The sequence below is a fragment of the Salvia splendens genome, chromosome 1 (genome assembly GCF_004379255.2).
Source record: "Salvia splendens isolate huo1 chromosome 1, SspV2, whole genome shotgun sequence".
NCBI lineage: Eukaryota > Viridiplantae > Streptophyta > Magnoliopsida > Lamiales > Lamiaceae > Salvia > Salvia splendens.
The window spans coordinates 12,295,434-12,318,012 of record NC_056032.1 but is presented as its reverse complement, the minus strand read 5'-3'; the positions used below and the strand labels follow the sequence as shown (position 1 = coordinate 12,318,012).

At 33.0% G+C, this 22,579-nt stretch overlaps 3 long non-coding RNA genes across 4 annotated transcripts; 2 read left to right on the top strand and 1 right to left on the bottom strand.

Annotated features, from left to right (window-relative positions):
* Nucleotides 1-383: 383 nt before the first annotated feature.
* On the bottom strand, nt 384-9,950 carry LOC121742468. Of its 2 annotated transcripts, XR_006038055.1 has the most exons (5): nt 8,699-9,950; nt 7,302-7,360; nt 2,378-2,613; nt 982-1,040; nt 384-449 (listed from the first exon to the last, which is right to left on the bottom strand). It is a non-coding gene; the product is annotated as an uncharacterized LOC121742468 (long non-coding RNA). The 2 variants fall into 2 exon arrangements; XR_006038057.1 differs by lacking the exons at nt 384-449; nt 982-1,040; nt 2,378-2,613 and adding an exon at nt 6,705-6,770.
* Nucleotides 1,483-2,412, top strand: LOC121742481. The gene is made up of 2 exons (XR_006038064.1): nt 1,483-2,032; nt 2,125-2,412. It is a non-coding gene; the product is annotated as an uncharacterized LOC121742481 (long non-coding RNA).
* Nucleotides 7,804-9,463, top strand: LOC121742477. Its single transcript, XR_006038060.1, has 2 exons — nt 7,804-8,353; nt 8,446-9,463. It is a non-coding gene; the product is annotated as an uncharacterized LOC121742477 (long non-coding RNA).
* Nucleotides 9,951-22,579: the final 12,629 nt, after the last annotated feature.

The window sequence follows — 22,579 nt, the reverse complement described above, 5'->3', positions numbered from 1 at the left end:
GGAGTAGTTTATGGCTAGGCTATGGCTGGACTATTCCTATTGTGAATGGCCTAATGAAGAAGAGAAGACAACAACAAACATAGTTCATCATTGTCACGACCGCATTTTCTAAGGATAGAAAACACGGTTGATCGCGACTAGGGGAGGGTTAAAGAAGCGGGGAAAGAAATAAGGGGAAAATAAAATCAAGCATTGGTTGCGATACATGACTAATCAAGTGTTGATACATAGAAGAAAGATACTCGATCATGAAAACTCGAGTAATTGTTTGTAAAGAAATTTCAAAATATCAGAGTTTTGAACAAAATAGACTTGAGTCTTTTAAGATGCACAACGGAAACAAATGAACGCGGTTCCATGTATGAAGACATGAACCTCCGAGAGTCAAAATCTGACTGAATTAAATGTCTTGTCTCAATAGCACTTCCTCCACCACTTTGCTGCTCAACCTGCACATTTAGAAATATATGCCGGGCTGAGTACAAAAAGTACTCAGTGAACACATTGCCGAAAATTACACATATACATTTGAAAATATTGTCAAGCCAACATCACAGTAACACTCGGGGTTTATTGAAAAGGCCCGAGCTTACTAAAAATATTCACATTGGACTGCAGTCCCTTTTTCCTGTACTTAGCCATATCTGATCACATTGTGCCGTCGAGATGGTGTTCTCACACGGTCACCTTCTCTGCCCATCATGTCAGAGGTATTCTTGTGCCGGGAAGGTGGCCACCTTCCACGGTCACCTGCTCTGCCCAACATGTCAGAGGTAGCTTGTGTACACTAGTCCGAGCGGGGACACCACCCTCACTGGGACCCGAATTCGGCTTATATCATCATTCATAATTCACTTGGCCGTAGCCAACAGATAGGCATCATACACAAAACATTTATGGCATGACAACATCATTAAAATCACGAACATGTGTTCTTGTTTTCATAAAATACGATTTGTATTTTAGTATAAGAAAGCTCACCTTGATCGCTTACTTTCCTTACTTGAATCTCTTACTCCGACCTTACTTGCAGAGATAGCCTTTTAAAACAAACAACTTTTTAATAAGACTCGAGAAATTCACATACTTATAGGAATGCATGTCCCTACTTTATTTCTTTTATCATTTGTTCACTGTTACAAAATTTTAGAAACTAGCTTATTAATTAAATTGGGAAATTTAATCAATAGCACTTCTTTATTAAACTTAATTATTTATGTGACTTGAGAACGTCGTCTCCCTCTTTCTTTCCATTTCCTTAGCGGCCGCCCGAGGTGTCGCGGGGCGATGCCGGTCGGCCGCTTACGGCCATAATTCCTCCTTTGGCTCCTCGTATTTCCTTCCACGATTTTGAATTAAAAAAAATCTCAAAAATTATTTAAAAGTGCATAATTAAATTATCGCAACCATTTCCCCTCGAACTATATTTATTTCGGACTTAGGATAAAATTATTTATCCTTCGAAATATTCCGGGATTAATTAAATAATTTTGTCACGATTAATTATCGGCCCAAAGATTTATTTAAAAGCCCAAGACTTAATTATTTACCTCACCTCTTACTTCTTATTTAATTTAAAAGCCCCAATTAAACAAATAAAGGAGCCCAATCTAGCAACCATCCCATTTTAACTAATAGGCCCAAGAAAATAAGTAAAAGCCCAAATTCTTTTATCAATACAATTGCCCAATTTTGACTCCCATTTTCCCCAAATCGGTCAACTCTCTCTCCCTCTATCTTCTTTCTTCTCTCTCTACCCCCTCCCTCCATCGCAGAAGCCCTCCCCCTTCCGTCGCTCTCTCTCCGGCTCGACGCTGCCGTCAGAGCTGCCGCGGCGGTCGCCAGGAAGTCGCCAGCTGCTGCTGCCTCGCCGCCTCTGTCCGTCCGCCGTCGCAGAGTCGCCGGGAGAAGCTGCTGCCGCAACGAGGAGGAACGCCGCCGTCGCCCGCTGCAGCTCGATGGTGAACCACCGATGCTGCCCTCTCTCCGACCGTTCTCGCCAGCCGCCTCTTCGCCGGTTTCGACAAGCAAGGTAAGGGTACTTCATTCTATTTCCATTTTAATTATTTTCCTAAAGATCTGACCTTTGATCTAAAAGTTTGGTGTGTAATTTGCAAATTGTAGAGATTGTGAATTTATCCTCGGCAGAAGTGTGCTCCCAAGATAAAACTCTCTAACCTTTTGATTATTATTGAATTCATTTTGGGTTTTCACGTTTTTGGATCTACTTTAGCATTTCTTGTAATTTGGAAGACTTGAAGGTGAAACATACTATTAGGCTAGGTGTTGTAAATTCCAAATTTAGGCAGATTATATCTTCGAAATTGTATATGCATGCTTGTACATAGATGAAAGAAAAGAAAGGCTTGGTGTTTACCTTTTGATGTGGGAACAAAGTAAAGTGTTGTTGGATTGTAGAGTATGATCCTATAATCATCTGAAATACTCCCCCGTCCTTGATTCTTGTTCTCCCATTCGATTTGTTGGTGTGTGTGAAGAGAAGGTTGGGTGTTCGATACTTGTAAAGACTTTGGGGTTATATATAGTTGTCATCCTTGGACAAGTTGCAAGCTATGATATAAAAATCTCCTATTTTGATACGGTTTTGATCTCCTGCACAGATTTGATATCTTACTTGTTTACTTGGCATAATCTACCCCCTCAATCTCCTTAACAAATCTTGTTATGAGATATGCAAAGATGATATGCATTAAATGCATACTACCCACTTGCAATATCCTTATATTTTATTTGATATAATGTGTGAGTTAAAGAAAATTATTTGCATAAATGTATCTATACATAATAGATGGCAAGTGGCGTATACTTCAAATATTTTGTCAGAGAAAGATGGCTTCTACTGCAATCTATTAATGCAGCATTTAATGCAGTGTCCGAAAAGATCGATCCTCTATGATCTGCCCTCTTTTTTTTATTAATGTAATTATTTGAGTATTTGTTCACTTGTTTATTTAATTGGTGTAGGTATAATCGGTTCAAGTTCGAGGCTGTCCTCGTTGAAGTACCCGATTTTCTTAAAACGCAGGATGTATTAAATTTTGTTGGACTTTTGTTGGATGTATCGGACATCAAGATTTTGAATTTTAGGATCTTATTTTTTATTCATTTAAATTTATTATATTCATATAGGTGTATTATATATATTTGTGGATTCTATTCACTTGTCTATCGTCAAAACAAATAACGACGACAATCTATAGTAGCTTGGATTTAATCGCATAAAAGTTACTTATATAGATAATCAAGCTAATAATAAAATATCGGCTTAGCGGGTCGTTACATTCTACCCCTCTTAAAAGAAATTTCATCCCGAAATTTAGCAAGTGTTTAGACAAAAAGCTCGGGATATTTCTCCTTCATTTTCTCTTCTATTTCCCATGTTGCTTCTTCCTGTCCGTGGTTTTTTTTTCCAAAACCTTCACTGTAGAAATCGACTTGTTCCGAAGCTGCTGCACCTTTCGATCTAGTATTTCTACCGGCTTTTCTTCATAACTCAGGTTAGGCTCTAGAGCGATTTCTTCGTGGCGCATCACAATTTTTTTTTTTTGTCGAACACGTACCTTCGACGTTGGGAGACGTGGAATACGTTGTGTACGTTCCCAAAGTTGGGTGGTAATGCCAAGCGATATGCTACTGGGCCCACTTCTTCCAGAATTTCATAGGGTCCAATAAATCGTGGTTTCAGCTTTCCCTTGAGTCCAAATCTGGTTATTCCTTTGGAAGGGGACACTTTCAAGAAGACCTTCTCCCTGATGTTAAATTTCAATTCCGTTCGACGCTCATCGGCGTAGGATTATTTTTATTTTATTTTATTTATTTATTTATTTTTTGCGGTCTTGCGCTTCCTTGAGGGTCTCACACGAGGAAATTTAGAGGTGGTCTAACAATTTTAACTTTGATAGGAACTGAATTTGGGATTCCAAGAGAAATATTCGAATCGTTCTTGCTTTGTGTAGGCTCCAAGGTAACCATGAAAACAAAACAATTATAATTATTTCAATTACGCGAGTGTTTGGTTCACCACAAACTTTCACCAGTAGCTTGCAACAAAGGTTTTCATGAAGTGCAAAGACTAGGCTCAATTGGGCTCATTATGCTCACTCCCGGAAAAGAAAAGATACAACTTCAAAAGGCTTGAGCTATACCCATAGAACTTGGAAATTTTATTGTGGTAAGAGCTTGCTAGATGGAATAGATTGCGAAAGTGAGGTATGATGAATAGAATGCAGATGTCAATAATAGGTTGCCAATAATATAATCAAAATGAACAGTGAAGTAGAAAAGTTTCTAGTATCCCCCAGATGATAACAGGAAGACCTGAGATGGTTGGTTACAAATGGATTTGAAAAGAATAGGAAAATAAACAATTGCAATTTGCTCGACAACACTGTGATACAAGATCATATCAACGAAATTTTTAGAGTTTATAAGCAATTCAGGAAAATTAATTAATAAAGAGGGCAACAAGAGGAAACTAGCCAAGGGAGAAGCAATGTGTTAGCTTTAACATGGAGCTTGCAGAAAAGCTCAAATCAAGAGACAACAGTCATATTTGAATTCCGAATATGAGAGTACTCATGTAAAACAAAGAGCTTGTCAATAAGTATGTCTGAGAACACAAAAGGTCAAATTAAAAGGTTTAAGGTCTTACCAGATGGCTGCTCGAATATAGTAAGACTGAAGATGACTGTGCTCAAGTGGATTTGAGAAAGAAGAATAACAAGGAACTACCACTTTGGGTCAACAACATCGTGATACTATATCACGTTAATAAATTTACAAAGTTTATAGCCAAATCACGGAAATTAACTAGTAGGGAAGACAATCAGAGCAAACTAGTTCAGGGAGAGAGCAAATTGATTTAGACTTGGAGTTGAGGAGGAGCTCACAGCATGATGGAATAATTATAGTGGAATTAAGAAGCGGGGACTACTCATAAAAACTAAAGAGCTTGTCAAGAAGCATTTTTGAAAACACAAAGGTCCACTAATGATCTTTGAGGGATACGTCATTGAAAAGATAATTGTTTAGGAAAACATGTTCATTCTGAAGGCTAAAAATACAACAGCTCCTAGTATAGGAGTTTGGTGGCAGGAAATCAGTGAGTCAAAATATTGCTTTTATACAGAATGAGTAAAGAAGGACCGTAGTCACTGGAGCTTATCAGAAAACATGAGGGAGTAAGCTCAAAACTGAAAGTGATTCACAACCTTGACATAGAAGAGGGAAAGTAATGACACATTACCTTGCAAAAGAAGTCATTTAAGTTCTTCATTCAACAAAAGGTATTTTGATCAAGTGGGGTGTGAGAAAAAATGGAATTCATGGGAATCCAAGTAAGCATTGTTGATGAATCTTCTTGGTTAACTACAATGGTGATACTTCGTTGTTTAACTCTTTATAGAGGATGGTAAATGAGTTATGGGAAACTTTGGTCACAAGCTACTTGCACCTTACAATCACGTCAGATGACTATATGTGGGGATTATGACTCTTTGGTACTCCCGATTCGTCATAACGCTCATCCTCGTAACACGTCGTTTCTGCTTACTTATTATTTGCAAGACTGGATTCTTTGTCTACGTTGCAGTCAATTCTCTTGCTAAATATGTATATATCACTTAGTTGGATCGAAGGTACGACCCTTTGGAGTGATTGGATTGTCAAGAAAGATAATGGCTAACCTAGATTATTCATGTCATTGGGACGTAGAAAATGGCTTTCAACCCCTACCATCTTCTAGAAACATCGTTTTGTTCTATGTTAGAGTGCTTTTCTCGTGACGAAGTTTCTTTCTATCGCGTACTTACTTTTCGTCGCTCGGGAAAGCGAGAAATGTTCATACTGTACTTCTAAGTTCGAGTTCATATTGTGTTCTAGAAGGAACGCATAACTAAGTATTCTAAATTCTTGAAAATTTTGATTTCCCCAATCTAACAACCTGATTCAAAGACTACTCAAAAACAGGTATCATTTTACCAATTGGTACCAGTCTCGTATACTTTATTCTTTCATATTTCAGTACCTTTTTTCCATTCAGGAAAGTCACTTCTTTTATTTATACATTCACAGTCTTTAGCCAAGAAAAGACATACTAACTCTTTCTTTAAGCACGCTACCAAATCAAGAAATATCAACTCTTTCTTTAAACTTGGTATTTTCATCTGTTCACTCAAATTAACTGCATGAGTTATTCCTCCATTTCAAACTTTTAAACATCTTGACTTTCTTTTGAAAAAGAACAAGTTACCTTTTTCCTTGTTGAGTGCGATTGGTGGGAGTGCTAATAGCATTTTCATCGATTAGACAGTCTAGTGGAACAAGGCTAGACCAAAGATTTTCAAAGAAGACTCTCGGGTTCAGAGCGAGAAAGAATGCTCTGATACCACTCTGTCACGACCGCATTTTCTAAGGATAGAAAACACGGTTGATCGCGACTAGGGGAGGGTTAAAGAAGCGGGGAAAGAAATAAGGGGAAAATAAAATCAAGCATTGGTTGCGATACATGACTAATCAAGTGTTGATACATAGAAGAAAGATACTCGATCATGAAAACTCGAGTAATTGTTTGTAAAGAAATTTCAAAATATCAGAGTTTTGAACAAAATAGACTTAAGTCTTTTAAGATGCACAACGGAAACAAATAAACGCGGTTCCATGTATGAAGACATGAACCTCCGAGAGTCAAAATCTGACTGAATTAAATGTCTTGTCTCAATAGCACTTCCTCCACCACTTCGCTGCTCAACCTGCACATTTAGAAATATATGTAGGGCTGAGTACAAAAAGTACTCAGTGAACACATTACCGAAAATTACACATATACATTTGAAAATATTGTCAAGCCAACATCACAGTAACACTCGAGGTTTATTGAAAATGCCCGAGCTTACTAAAAATATTCACATTGGACTGCAGTCCCTTTTTCCTGTACTTAGCCATATCTGATCACATTGTGCCGTCGAGATGGTGTTCTCGCACGGTCACCTTCTCTGCCATCATGTCAGAGGTATTCTTGTGCCGGGAAGGTGGCCACCTTCCACGGTCACCTGCTCTGCCCAACATGTCAGAGGTAGCTTGTGTACACTAGTCCGAGCGGGGACACCACCCTCACTGGGACCCGAATTCGGCTTATATCATCATTCATAATTCACTTGGCCGTAGCCAACAGATAGGCATCATACACAAAACATTTATGGCATGACAACATCATTAAAATCACGAACATGTGTTCTTGTTTTCATAAAATACGATTTGTATTTTAGTATAAGAAAGCTCACCTTGATCGCTTACTTTCCTTACTTGAATCTCTTACTCCGACCTTACTTGCAGAGATAGCCTTTTAAAAACAAACAACTTTTTAATAAGACTCGAGAAATTCACATACTTATAGGAATGCATGTCCCTACTTTATTTCTTTTATCATTTGTTCACTGTTACAAAATTTTAGAAACTAGCTTATTAATTAAATTGGGAAATTTAATCAATAGCACTTCTTTATTAAACTTAATTATTTATGTGACTTGAGAACGTCGTCTCCCTCTTTCTTTCCATTTCCTTAGCGGCCGCCCGAGGTGTCGCGGGGCGATGCCGGTCGGCCGCTTACGGCCATAATTCCTCCTTTGGCTCCTCGTATTTCCTTCCACGATTTTGAATTAAAAAAAATCTCAAAAATTATTTAAAAGTGCATAATTAAATTATCGCAACCATTTCCCCTCGAACTATATTTATTTCGGACTTAGGATAAAATTATTTATCCTTCGAAATATTCCGGGATTAATTAAATAATTTTGTCACGATTAATTATCGGCCCAAAGATTTATTTAAAAGCCCAAGACTTAATTATTTACCTCACCTCTTACTTCTTATTTAATTTAAAAGCCCCAATTAAACAAATAAAGGAGCCCAATCTAGCAACCATCCCATTTTAACTAATAGGCCCAAGAAAATAAGTAAAAGCCCAAATTCTTTTATCAATACAATTGCCCAATTTTGACTCCCATTTTCCCCAAATCGGTCAACTCTCTCTCCCTCTATCTTCTTTCTTCTCTCTCTACCCCCTCCCTCCATCGCAGAAGCCCTCCCCCTTCCGTCGCTCTCTCTCCGGCTCGACGCTGCCGTCAGAGCTGCCGCGGCGGTCGCCAGGAAGTCGCCAGCTGCTGCTGCCTCGCCGCCTCTGTCCGTCCGCCGTCGCAGAGTCGCCGGGAGAAGCTGCTGCCGCAGCGAGGAGGAACGCCGCCGTCGCCCGCTGCAGCTCGATGGTGAACCACCGATGCTGCCCTCTCTCCGACCGTTCTCGCCAGCCGCCTCTTCGCCGGTTTCGACAAGCAAGGTAAGGGTACTTCATTCTATTTCCATTTTAATTATTTTCCTAAAGATCTGACCTTTGATCTAAAAGTTTGGTGTGTAATTTGCAAATTGTAGAGATTGTGAATTTATCCTCGGCAGAAGTGTGCTCCCAAGATAAAACTCTCTAACCTTTTGATTATTATTGAATTCATTTTGGGTTTTCACGTTTTTGGATCTACTTCAGCATTTCTTGTAATTTGGAAGACTTGAAGGTGAAACATACTATTAGGCTAGGTGTTGTAAATTCCAAATTTAGGCAGATTATATCTTCGAAATTGTATATGCATGCTTGTACATAGATGAAAGAAAAGAAAGGCTTGGTGTTTACCTTTTGATGTGGGAACAAAGTAAAGTGTTGTTGGATTGTAGAGTATGATCCTATAATCATCTGAAATACTCCCCCGTCCCTGATTCTTGTTCTCCCATTCAATTTGTTGGTGTGTGTGAAGAGAAGTTTGGGTGTTCGATACTTGTAAAGACTTTGGGGTTATATATAGTTGTCATCCTTGGACAAGTTGCAAGCTATGATATAAAAATCTCCTATTTTGATACGGTTTTGATCTCTTGCACAGATTTGATATCTTACTTGTTTACTTGGCATAATCTACCCCCTCAATCTCCTTAACAAATCTTGTTATGAGATATGCAAAGATGATATGCATTAAATGCATACTACCCACTTGCAATATCCTTATATTTTATTTGATATAATGTGTGAGTTAAAGAAAATTATTTGCATAAATGTATCTATACATAATAGATGGCAAGTGGCGTATCCTTCAAATATTTTGTCAGAGAAAGATGGCTTCTACTGCAATCTATTAATGCAGCATTTAATGCAGTGTCCGAAAAGATCGATCCTCTATGATCTGCCCTCTTTTTTTTATTAATGTAATTATTTGAGTATTTGTTCACTTGTTTATTTAATTGGTGTAGGTATAATCGGTTCAAGTTCGAGGCTGTCCTCGTTGAAGTACCCGATTTTCTTAAAACGCAGGATGTATTAAATTTTGTTGGACTTTTGTTGGATGTATCGGACATCAAGATTTTGAATTTTAGGATCTTATTTATTTATTCATTTAAATTTATTATATTCATATAGGTGTATTATATATATTTGTGGATTCTATTCACTTGTCTATCGTCAAAACAAATAACGACGACAATCTATAGTAGCTTGGATTTAATCGCATAAAAGTTACTTATATAGATAATCAAGCTAATAATAAAATATCGGCTTAGCGGGTCGTTACAATCATGGCGCTTGCATAGGAGATGGAGCTTTGGGAGCAAAAGGGTTTTTGTAGAACCAATATGCATTTGGAGTTGGAGGAAATGGATTTATAAAAGACGGAGGCGATGAGCGAGGAGAACGGGCAAACCACGGATAAGGTTGGGGAAAGTATGGAATGTGAGGATAGTGTCTTCCATACCACAGAAAGAAGTCAGTCGGTGGCTTAGTTGTCTCATGGGAAACAACTACCTGGATTAGGAGGACTAGAACACACACACGGAGCCAACGGGAATCCATTTTCATGATCCTCATTTTTTTGTTTCTTGTAATGCATGTACCATATTATTGTGACTATTTATTTACAATGCAACTAGCTCTTGCCAATAAAAAAACCATAGATTATTTATGATATCTAGATAGGTTTAATTTAATTAGGCTCTTCCACTCGTTGAAGCCTTTGTGATTACGTTGTAAGAGTATTAGATTATTAGGCAAGTAATTGACTATGTGTTAGTTGGCAGTAAGTTATATTAATCAGTTTATCTATTAAGGTATTCGTCCAAACTATATTTTGGCTAGGATTGATGATCACTCCAAAACAATTCATTCATGTAATTGTAAAACTGCATGTTTGTGGCTACTTAATAACTAACATGATGCAATTATATCACAAATTATGTATTTCAAAATTTAATATTCCCTATCATAATTCAGTGGTAAAGAAAATAAAATATGAAAAGTGCTTATATGAAATATTTGTCAATGATGCCCACAAATTATGAATATACATAATGTATATAGTATTGTATCAAATAAGATGACAATAAATTACTTCGATCGCCTCATTTGTATGGCAATGTTTTACTTGACTTAACTCAAAGTCATATCAAATCAAACAATAAATAAGAGTTTGATTTAGTGTCACCAGTTTACACAATATCTCTACTCATAGATATATTTAAAAACATGCTAAATAGTAGGTAGCCGATGTCTAATTTCCAGCCAAATTCCCTATTTGTCTAATGTCACTAGTTTACATTATATCTCCACTTATAGATATATTTAAAAACGTGCTAAATAGCGACGTTAAATTTTCTGCCAAAATTCACTATATATGTTGAGAAAACAATATTGCTATTTTACAACTCCAAATACAAATACTCTCTTTGGTCCTATTAATTGTCTCATTTTGCTATTAATGTTGAGTCCCTAATAATTGCCCCATTTCACCCATAATTATTACTATAAATCTAATATATAAAACTACTTAAGACACACATTACACTAAATTTATTCTATGTTTCTTAATAAAGTTAAATAATTTCTTAATTGCACTGGTCAACTAGGAGACAATTAAGGGAGACCGAAGGGAGTAGTTACTAATGTAGTGTCTCGAATTTTTGCGTCTTTAATTTCTTGATTTTTGGAGATTTTAGCGAGATTGTTTGTTTGATAAAGTTTGATTATTTGTGATTAATTTTATTTATTCGCAAGTGTATCACGTAGACTAAATAATTTTGGGTGAAAACCCAAAATGAGTGTGTTTAATCAAATAGGTCCTTGCCATAATTTTTCTAGCCTATTTCTTCATATTATTTTTACCCCCTTATTCCATTAGAGAATCCTTACTTTTCTTGGAATTTATAATATTGTCTTGGAATTATTATCCAAATTAAATCAAAATCAAATCTTCCTTACTATTCTGTACCCAAATATTCGACCACCTTTCTTTTTTATTTTCTTAGTGGACATTAAAAAATCTCCTAATTCTTAGGAGATAAAATTATTTTGTGGATTAAATTAATAACTTGTTCATATCTTCCCTAATTCTTTCTTCATCCTATTTAAATTAAGATTTGATTATATTCAAATTTATTAAAAATTAATTTATATTAATGAGTTCACATTAGAATTATTTTGGGGTGCCTCATTGGAGTAAGCCTCTGTATAGCTCAATGTTATTTTCTATTCGAATAGTAATGCATTAAATATATCAATTTTAAAACAATATAAGCACATTAAACGATAATGACAACAATTATTACAACATTCAAAAATTAACTTTAATTAAAATATATGAAGGTTATGACATTAAAATTTTATTGCAAGTCATAACAAAATCCGAATCACAAGAATAAGAAAAAAAACAATGAAATGGCCGCGCTTGCACCAAGTTATTCCTAATGAAGAAGAGAAGACAACAACAAACATAGTTCCTCATGGCGCTTGCACAGGAGATAGAGCTTTGGGAGCAAAAGGGTTTTTGTAGAACCAATATGCATTTGGAGTTGGAGGAAATGGGTTTATAAAAGACGGAGGCGATGAGCGAGGAGAATGTGCAAACCATGGATAAGGTTGGGGAAAGTATGGAATGTGAGGATAGTGTATTCCATACCATAGAAAGAAGTCAGTCGGAGGCTTAGTTACCTCATGGGCAGCAGCTACCTGGATTAGGAGGACTAGAGCACACACACGGAGCCAGCAGGAATCCATTTTCATGATCCTCATTTTTGTTGTTTCTTGTAATACATGTAACATATTATTCAGACTATTTATTTACAATGCAACTAGCTATTGCCAATGAAAAAAACCATAGATTATTTATGATATCTAGATAGGTTTAATTTAATTAGGCTCTTCCACTCGTTGAAGCCTTTGTGATTACTTTGTTAGAATGTTACATTATTAGGCAAGTAATTTACTATGTGTTAGTTGGCAGTAAGTTATATTAATCAGTATATCTATTAAGATATTTGTCCAAACTATATCTTGGCTAGGATTGATGATCACGCCAAAACAATTCATTCATGTAATTGTAAAACTGCATGTTTGTTGCTACTTAATAATTAACATGATGCAATTATATCAAAAATTATGTATTTCAAAATTTAATATTCTCAATCATATTTTAGTGGTAAAGAAAATAAAATATGTAAAGTGCTTATATGAAATATTAGTCAATGATGCTCACAATTGATGTATAAATGATGTATATACATAGTATATAGAATTGTATCAAATAAGATGACAATAAATTACTTTGATTGCGTCATTTGTATGACAATAATTTACTTTACTTAAAGTTAAAGTCATATCAAATCAAACAATAAATAAGAATTTGGTTTAGTGTCACCAGCTTACACAACATCTTTACTCATAGATATATTTGAAAACATGCTAAATAGTAGGTAGTCTATGTTTAATTTCCTGCCAAATTCCCTATTTATCTAATGCCACTAGTTTAAATTACATCTCTACTTATAGATTTTTTTATAAACGTGGTAAATAGAGATGTTAAATTTTCTTCCCAAATTCACTATTTATGTTGAGAATACAATATAGCTATTTTACAACTTCATATACAAATACTCTCTATGGTTCTATTAATTGTCTCATATTGCTATTTTTGTTGTGTCCCTAATAATTGTCATATTCCACCCATAATTATTACTATAAATCTATTATATAAAACTAAGACAAACATTACACTAAATTTATTCTCTTTATCTTAATAAAGTTAAAAAAATTCTTAAATTTGCATTGGTCAACTATGAGACAGATTAATGGAGACCGAAGTGGGTAGTTATTAATGTAATTCCTTGAATTTTTTAGTCTTAAATTTCTTGAATATTGGAAATTTTACGGTGGTTGTTTGTTTGAGAAGGTTTAATTTATTGATCTATTTTATTTATTCGCAAGTGTATCAAGTATATTAAATAATTTTTCATGAAAACAAAAAATGAGTGTGTATAATCAAAAAAGTCCCTGCATAATTTTTCTAGACTATTTCTCCATATTATTTTTGACCCCCTTATTTTATTAGAGAATCATTGTTTTTCATGGACTTTATAAAATTGTCTTGGAATTATTTTCCCAATTATATCCAAATCAAATCTTCCTTAATTTTCTGTACCCAAATTTTCGACCACGCTATATTTTCTTGGTGGACATTCAAAAATCTACTAATTCTTAGGAGATAGAATTATTTTTAGGATTTAATTAATAACTTGTTCATATCTTTCCTAATCCATTCTTTTACCTATTTAAATTAGGATTTGATTATATTTAAATTTATTATAAATTATTTTATATAAATGAGTTCACATTAGAATTGGTGTGGGTTGCCTCATTGGAGTAAGCCTCTGTATAGCTCAATTTTATTTTCTATTCGAAAGTAAGGCACTAAAAATATCAATTTTAAGAAAATCTAAGCACATTAAACGATAATGACAACAATTACTACAACATTAAAAAATTAACTATAATTAAATCAGATAAAGGTTATGAAATTAAAATTTTATTGCAAGTCATATCAAAATCTAAATCACAAGAAAAAGAAAAAAAAAACAAAGAAATGCCCACTCTTACGCCAAGTTATTCCTAATGAAGAAGAGAAGACAACAACAAACATAGTTCCTCATGGCGCTTGTACAAGAGATGGAGCTTTGGGAGCAAAAGGGTTTTTGTTGAACCAATATGCATTTGGAGTTGGAGGAAATGGATTTATAAAAGACGGAGGCGATGAGCGAGGAGAATGGGCAAACCACGGATAAGGTTGGGGAAAGTATGGAATACGAGGATAGTGTATTCCATACCATGGAAAGAAGTCAGTCGGAGGCTTAGTTGCCTCATGGGAAGCAGCTACCTGGATTAGGAGGACTAGAGCACACACACGGAGCCAATGGGAATCCATTTTCATGATCCTCATTTTTTTGTTTCTTGTAATGCATGTACCATATTATTGTAACTATTTATTTACAATGCAACTAGCTCTTGCCAATAAAAAAACCATATATTATTTATGATATCTAGATAGGTTTAATTTAATTAGGCTCTTCCACTCGTTGAAGCCTTTGTGATTACTTTGTAAGAGTATTAGATTATTAGGCAAGTAATTGACTATGTGTTAGTTGGCAGTAAGTTATATTAATCAGTTTATCTATTAAGATATTTGTCCAAACTATGTCTTGGCTAGGATTGATGATCACGCCAAAACAATTCATTCATGTAATTGTAAAACTGCATGTTTGTTGCTACTTAATAATTAACAAGATGCAATTATATCAAAAATTATGTATTTCAAAATTTAATATTCTCAATCATATTTTAGTGGTAAATAAACAAAAATATGAAAAGTGCTTATATGAAATATTAGTCAATGATGCTCACAAATTATGTATAAATGACGTATATACATAGTATATAGAATTGTATCAAATAAGATGACAATAAATTACTTTGATTGCGTCATTTGTATGGCAATAATTTACATGACCTAAAGTTAAAGTCATATCAAATCAAACAATAAATAAGAGTTTGGTTTAGTGTCACCAGCTTACACAACATCTTTACTCGTAGATATATTTTAAAACATGCTAAATAGTAGGTAGTCTATGTTTAATTTCCTGCCAAATTCCCTCTTTATCTAATGCCACTAGTTTACATTACATCTCTACTTATAGATATTTTTATAAACGTGGTAAATAGAGATGTTAAATTTTCTATCCAAATTCACTATTTATGTTGAGAATACAATATTGCTATTTTACAACTTCATATAGAAATACTCTCTCTGGTTCTATTACTTGTCTCATATTGTTATTTTTGTTGAGTCCCTAATAATTGCCATATTCCACTCATAATTATTACTATAAATCTATTATATAAAACTAAGACAAACATTACATTAAATTTATTCTCTTTATCTTAATAATGTTAAAAAAATTCTTAAATTTGCATTGGTCAACTATGAGACAGATTAATGGAGACCGAAGTGGGTAGTTATTAATGTAATTCCTTGAATTTTTGAGTCTTAAATTTCTTGATTATTGGAAATTTTACGGTGATTGTTTGTTTGAGAAAGTTTAATTTATTGATCCATTTTATTTATTCGCAAGTGTATCAAGTAGATTAAATATTTTTTGATGAAAACAAAAAATGAGTGTGTATAATCAAAAAAGTCCCTGCAAAATTTTTCTAGCCTATTTCTCCGTATTGTTTTTGACCCCCTTATTTTATTAGAGAATCATTGTTTTCATGGACTTTATAAAATTGTCTAGGAATTATTTTCCCAATTAAATCCAAATCAAATCTTCCATAATTTTCTGTACCCAAATTTTCGACCACGCTATCTTTTATTGGTGGACATTCAAAAATCTACTAATTCTTAGGAGATAGAATTATTTTTAGGATTTAATTAATATCTTGTTTATATCTTTCCTAATCCATTCTTTTACCTATTTAAATTAGGATTTGATTATATTCAAATTTATTAAAAATTATATTATATTAATGAGTTCACATTAGAATTGGTGTGGGTTGCCTCATTGGAGTAAGCCTCTGTATAGCTCAATTTTATTTTCTATTCGAAAGTAAGGCACTAAAAAAATCAATTTAAGAAAATCTAAGCACATTAAACGATAATGACAACAATTACTACAACATTCAAAAATTAACTATAATTAAAACAGATGAAGGTTATGAAATTAAAATTTTATTGCAAGTCATATCAAAATCTAAATCACAAGAAAAAGAAAAAAAACAAAGAAATGCCCACTCTTACGCCAAGTTATTCCTAATGAAGAAGAGAAGACAACAACAAACATAGTTCCTCATGGCGCTTGCCCAGAAGATGGAGCTTTGGGAGCAAAAGGGTTTTTGTAGAACCAATATGCATTTGGAGTTGGAGGAAATGGATTTATAAAAGATGGAGGCGATTAGCGAGGAAAACGGGCAAACCACGGATAAGGTTGGGGAAAGTATGGAATGTGAGGATAGTGTATTCCATACCACGGAAAGAAGTCAGTCGGTGGCTTAGTTGTCTCATGGGCAACAACTACCTGGATTAGGAGGACTAGAACACACACACGGAGCCAACGGGAATCCATTTTCATGATCCTCATTTTTTTGTTTCTTGTAATGCATGTACCATATTATTGTGACTATTTATTTACAATGCAACTAGCTCTTGCCAATAAAAAAAACCATAGATTATTTATGATATCTAGATAGGTTTAATTTAATTAGGCTCTTGCACTCGTTGAAGCCTTTGTGATTACGTTGTAAGAGTATTAGATTATTAGGCAAGTAATTGACTATGTGTTAGTTGGCAGTAAGTTATATTAATCAGTTTATCTATTAAGGTATTCGTCCAAACTATATTTTGGCTAGGATTGATGATCACTCCAAAACAATTCATTCATGTAATTGTAAAACTGCATGTTTGTGGCTACTTAATAACTAACATGATGCAATTATATCACAAATTATGTATTTCAAAATTTAATATTCCCTATCATAATTCAGTGGTAAAGAAAATAAAATATGAAAAGTGCTTATATGAAATATTTGTCAATGATGCCCACAAATTATGAATATACACAATGTATATAGTATTGTATCAAATAAGATGACAATAAATTACTTCGATCGCCTCATTTGTATGGCAATGTTTTACTTGACTTAACTCAAAGTCATATCAAATCAAACAATAAATAAGAGTATGATTTAGTGTCACCAGTTTACACAACATCTCTACTCATGGATATATTTAAAAACATGCTAAATAGTAGGTAGACGATGTTTAATTTCCAGCCAAATTCCCTATTTGTCTAATGTCACTAGTTTACATTATATCTCTACTTATAGATATATTTAAAAACGTGCTAAATAGCGACGTTAAATTTTCCGCCAAAATTCACTATATATGTTGAGAAAACAATATTGCTATTTTACAACTCCAAGTACAAATACTCTCTCTGGTTCTATTAGTTGTCTCATTTTGCTATTTTTGTTGAGTCCCTAATAATTGCCCCATTTCACCCATAATTATTACTATAAATCTAATATATAAAACTAATTAAGACACACATTACACTAAATTTATTCTATGTTTCTTAATAAAGTTAAATAATTTCTTAATTGCACTGGTCAACTAGGAGACAATTAAGGGAGACCGAAGGGAGTAGTTACTAATGTAGTGTCTCGAATTTTTGCGTCTTTAATTTCTTGATTTTTGGAGATTTTAGCGAGATTGTTTGTTTGATAAAGTTTGATTATTTGTGATTAATTTTATTTATTCGCAAGTGTATCACGTAGACTAAATAATTTTGTGTGAAAACCCAAAATGAGTGTGTTTAATCAAATAGGTCCTTGCCATAATTTTTCTAGCCTATTTCTTCGTATTATTTTTACCCCCTTATTCCATTAGAGAATCCTTACTTTTCTTGGAATTTATAATATTGTCTTGGAATTATTATTCAAATTAAATCAAAATCAAATCTTCCTTATTATTCTGTACCCAAATTTTCGACCACCTTTCTTTTTATCTTTTCTTAGTGGACATTAAAAAATCTCCTAATTCTTAGAAGATAGAATTATTTTGTGGATTAAATTAATAACTTGTTCATATCTTCCCTAATTCTTTCTTCATCCTATTTAAATTAAGATTTGATTATATTCAAATTTATTAAAAATTATTTTATATTAATGAGTTCACATTAGAATTGGTGTGGGTTGCCTCATTGGAGTAAGCCTCTGTATAGCTCAATTTTATTTTCTATTCGAAAGTAAGGCACTAAAAAAATCAATTTTAAGAAAATCTAAGCACATTAAACGATAATGACAACAATTACTACAACATTCAAAAATTAACTATAATTAAAACAGATGAAGGTTATGAAATTGCAATAATCTATGAAATTAAAATTTTATTGCAAGTCATATCAAAATCTAAATCACAAGAAAAAGAAAAAAAACAAAGAAATGCCCACTCTTACGCCAAGTTATTCCTAATGAAGAAGAGAAGACAACAACAAACATAGTTCCTCATGGCGCTTGCACAGAAGATGGAGCTTTGGGAGCAAAAGGGTTTTTGTAGAACCAATATGCATTTGGAGTTGGAGGAAATGGATTTATAAAAGATGGAGGCGATGAGCGAGGAAAACGGGCAAACCACGGATAAGGTTGGGGAAAGTATGGAATGTGAGGATAGTGTATTCCATACCACGGAAAGAAGTCAGCCGGTGGCTTAGTTGTCTCATGGGCAACAACTACCTGGATTAGGAGGACTAGAACACACACACGGAGCCAACGGGAATCCATTTTCATGATCCTCATTTTTTTGTTTCTTGTAATGCATGTACCATATTATTGTGACTATTTATTTACAATGCAACTAGCTCTTGCCAATAAAAAAACCATAGGTTATTTATGATATCTAGATAGGTTTAATTTAATTAGGCTCTTCCACTCGTTGAAGCCTTTGTGATTACGTTGTAAGAGTATTAGATTATTAGGCAAGTAATTGACTATGTGTTAGTTGGCAGTAAGTTATATTAATTAGTTTATCTATTAAGGTATTTGTCCAAACTATATTTTGGCTAGGATTGATGATCACGCCAAAACAATTCATTCATGTAATTGTAAAACTGCATGTTTGTTGCTACTTAATAATTAACATGATGCAATTATATCACAAATTATGTATTTCAAAATTTAATATTCCCTATCATAATTTAGTGGTAAAGAAAATAAAATATGAAAAGTGCTTATATGAAATATTTGTCAATGATGCCCACAAATTATGAATATACACAATGTATATAGTATTGTATCAAATAAGATGACAATAAATTACTTCGATCGCCTCATTTGTATGGCAATGTTTTACTTGACTTAACTCAAAGTCATATCAAATCAAACAATAAATAAGAGTTTGATTTAGTGTCACCAGTTTACACAACATCTCTACTCATAGATATATTTAAAAACATGCTAAATAGTAGGTAGCCGATGTTTAATTTCCAGCCAAATTCCCTATTTGTCTAATGTCACTAGTTTACATTATATCTCTACTTATAGATATATTTAAAAACGTGCTAAATAGCGACGTTAAATTTTCTGCCAAAATTCACTATATATGTTGAGAAAACAATATTGCTATTTTACAACTCCAAATACAAATACTCTCTCTGGTTCTATTAATTGTCTCATTTTGCTATTTTTGTTGAGTCCCTAATAATTTCCCCATTTCACCCATAATTATTACTATAAATCTAATATATAAAACTAATTAAGACACACATTACACTAAATTTATTCTATGTTTCTTTATAAAGTTAAATAATTTCTTAATTGCACTGGTCAACTAGGAGACAATTAAGGGAGACCGAAGGGAGTAGTTACTAATGTAGTGTCTCGAATTTTTGCGTCTTTAATTTCTTGATTTTTGGAGATTTTAGCGTGATTGTTTGTTTGATAAAGTTTGATTATTTGTGATTAATTTTATTTATGCGCAAGTGTATCACGTAGACTAAATAATTTTGTGTGAAAACCCAAAATGAGTGTGTTTAATCAAATAGGTCCTTGCCATAATTTTTCTAGCCTATTTCTTCGTATTATTTTTACACCCTTATTCCATTAGAGAATCCTTACTTTTCTTGGAATTTATAATATTGTCTTGGAATTATTATCCAAATTAAATCAAAATCAAATCTTCCTTATTATTCTGTACCCAAATTTTCGACCACCTTTCTTTTTTTCTTTTCTTAGTGGACATTAAAAAATCTCCTAATTCTTAGGAGATAGAATTATTTTGTGAATTAAATTAATAACTTGTTCACATCTTCCCTAATTCTTTCTTCATCCTATTTAAATTAAGATTTGATTATATTCAAATTTATTAAAAATTAATTTATATTAATGAGTTCACATTAGAATTATTTTGGGTTGCCTCATTGGAGTAATCCTCTGTATAGCTCAATGTTATTTTCTATTCGAATAGTAATGCATTAAATATATCAATTATAAAACAATATAAGCACATTAAACGATAATGACAACAATTATTACAACATTCAAAAATTAACTTTAATTAAAATAGATGAAGGTTGTGACATTATAATTTTATTGCAAGTCATAACAAAATCTGAATCACAAGAATAAGAAAAAAAACCATGAAATGGCCTCGCTTGCACCAAGTTATTCCTAATGAAGAAGAGAAGACAACAACAAACATAGTTCCTCATGGCACTTGCACAGGAGATTGAGCTTTGGGAGCAAAAGGGTTTTTGTAGAACCAATATGCATATGGAGTTGGAGGAAATGGGTTTATAAAAGACGGAGGCGATGAGCGAGGAGAATGGGCAAACCATGGATAAGGTTTGGGAAAGTATGGAATGTGAGGATAGTGTATTCCATACCACGGAAAGAAGTCAGTCGGTGGCTTAGTTGTCTCATGGGCAACAACTACCTGGATTAGGAGTACTAGAACACACACACGGAGCCAACAGGAATCCATTTTCATGATCCTCATTTTTGTAGTTTCTTGTAATACATGTAACATATTATTCTGACTATTTATTTACAATGCAACTAGCTCTTGCCAAAGAAAAAAACCATAGATTATTTATGATATCTAGATAGGTTTAATTTAATTAGGCTCTTCCACTCGTTGAAGCCTTTGTGATACCTTTGTTAGAATATTACATTATTAGGCAAGTAATTTACTATGTGTTAGTTGGCAGTAAGTTATATTAATCAGTTTATCTATTAAGATATTTGTCCAAACTATATCTTGGCTAGGATTGTTGATCACGCCAAAACAATTCATTCATGTTTGTTGCTACTTAATAATTAACATGATGCAATTATATCAAAAATTATGTATTTCAAAATTTAATATTCTCAATCTTATTTTAGTGGTAAAGAAAATAAAATATGAAAAGTGCTTATACGAAATATTAGTCAATGATGCTCACAAATGATGTATAAATGCTGCATATACATAGTATATAGAATTGTATCAAATAAGATGACAATAAATTACTTTGATTGTGTCATTTGTATGGTAATAATTTACTTGACTTAAAGTTAAAGTCATATCAAATCAAACAATAAATAAGAGTTTGGTTTAGTGTCACCGGCTTACACAACATCTTTACTCATAGATATATTTGAAAACATGCTAAATAGTAGGTAGTCTATGTTTAATTTCCTGCCAAATTCCCTATTTATCTAATGCCACTAGTTTAAATTACATCTCTACTTATAGATATTTTTATAAACGTGGTAAATAGAGATGTTAAATTTTCTTCCCAAATTCACTATTTATGTTGAGAATACAATAGTGCTATTTTACAACTTCATATACAAGTACTCTCTGGTTCTATTAATTTTCTCATATTGCTATTTTTGTTGTTTCCCTAATAATTGCCATATTCCACCCATAATTATTACTATAAATCTATTATATAAAACTAAGACAAACATTACACTAAATTTATTCTCTTTATCTTAATAAAGTTAAATAAATTCTTAAATTTGCATTGGTCAACTATGAGACAGATTAATGGAGACCGAAGTGGGTAGTTATTAATGTAATTCCTTGAATTTTTGAGTCTTAAATTTCTTGATTATTGGAAATTTTACGGTGATTGTTTGTTTGAGAAAGTTTAATTTATTGATCTAATTTATTTATTCGCAAGTGTATCAAGTAGATTAAATAATTTTTGATGAAAACAAAAAATGAGTGTGTATAATAAAAAAAGTCCCTGCATAATTTTTCTAGCCTATTTCTCCGTAGTATTTTTGACCCCCTTATTTTATTAGAGAAACATTGTTTTTCATGGACTTTATAAAATTGTCTAGGAATTATTTTCCCAATTAAATCCAAATCAAATCTTACTTAATTTTCTGTACCCAAGTTTTCGACCATGCTATCTTTTCTGGGTGGACATTAAAAAATATACTAATTCTTAGGAGATAGAATTATTTTTACGATTTAATTAATAACTTGTTTATATCTTTCCTAATCCATTCTTTTACCTATTTAAATTAGGATTTGATTATATTCAAATTTATTAAAAATTATTTTATACTAATGAGTTCACATTAGAATTGGTGTGGGTTGCCTCATTGGAGTAAGCCTCTGTATAGCTCAATTTTATTTTCTATTCGAAAGTAAGGCACTAAAAA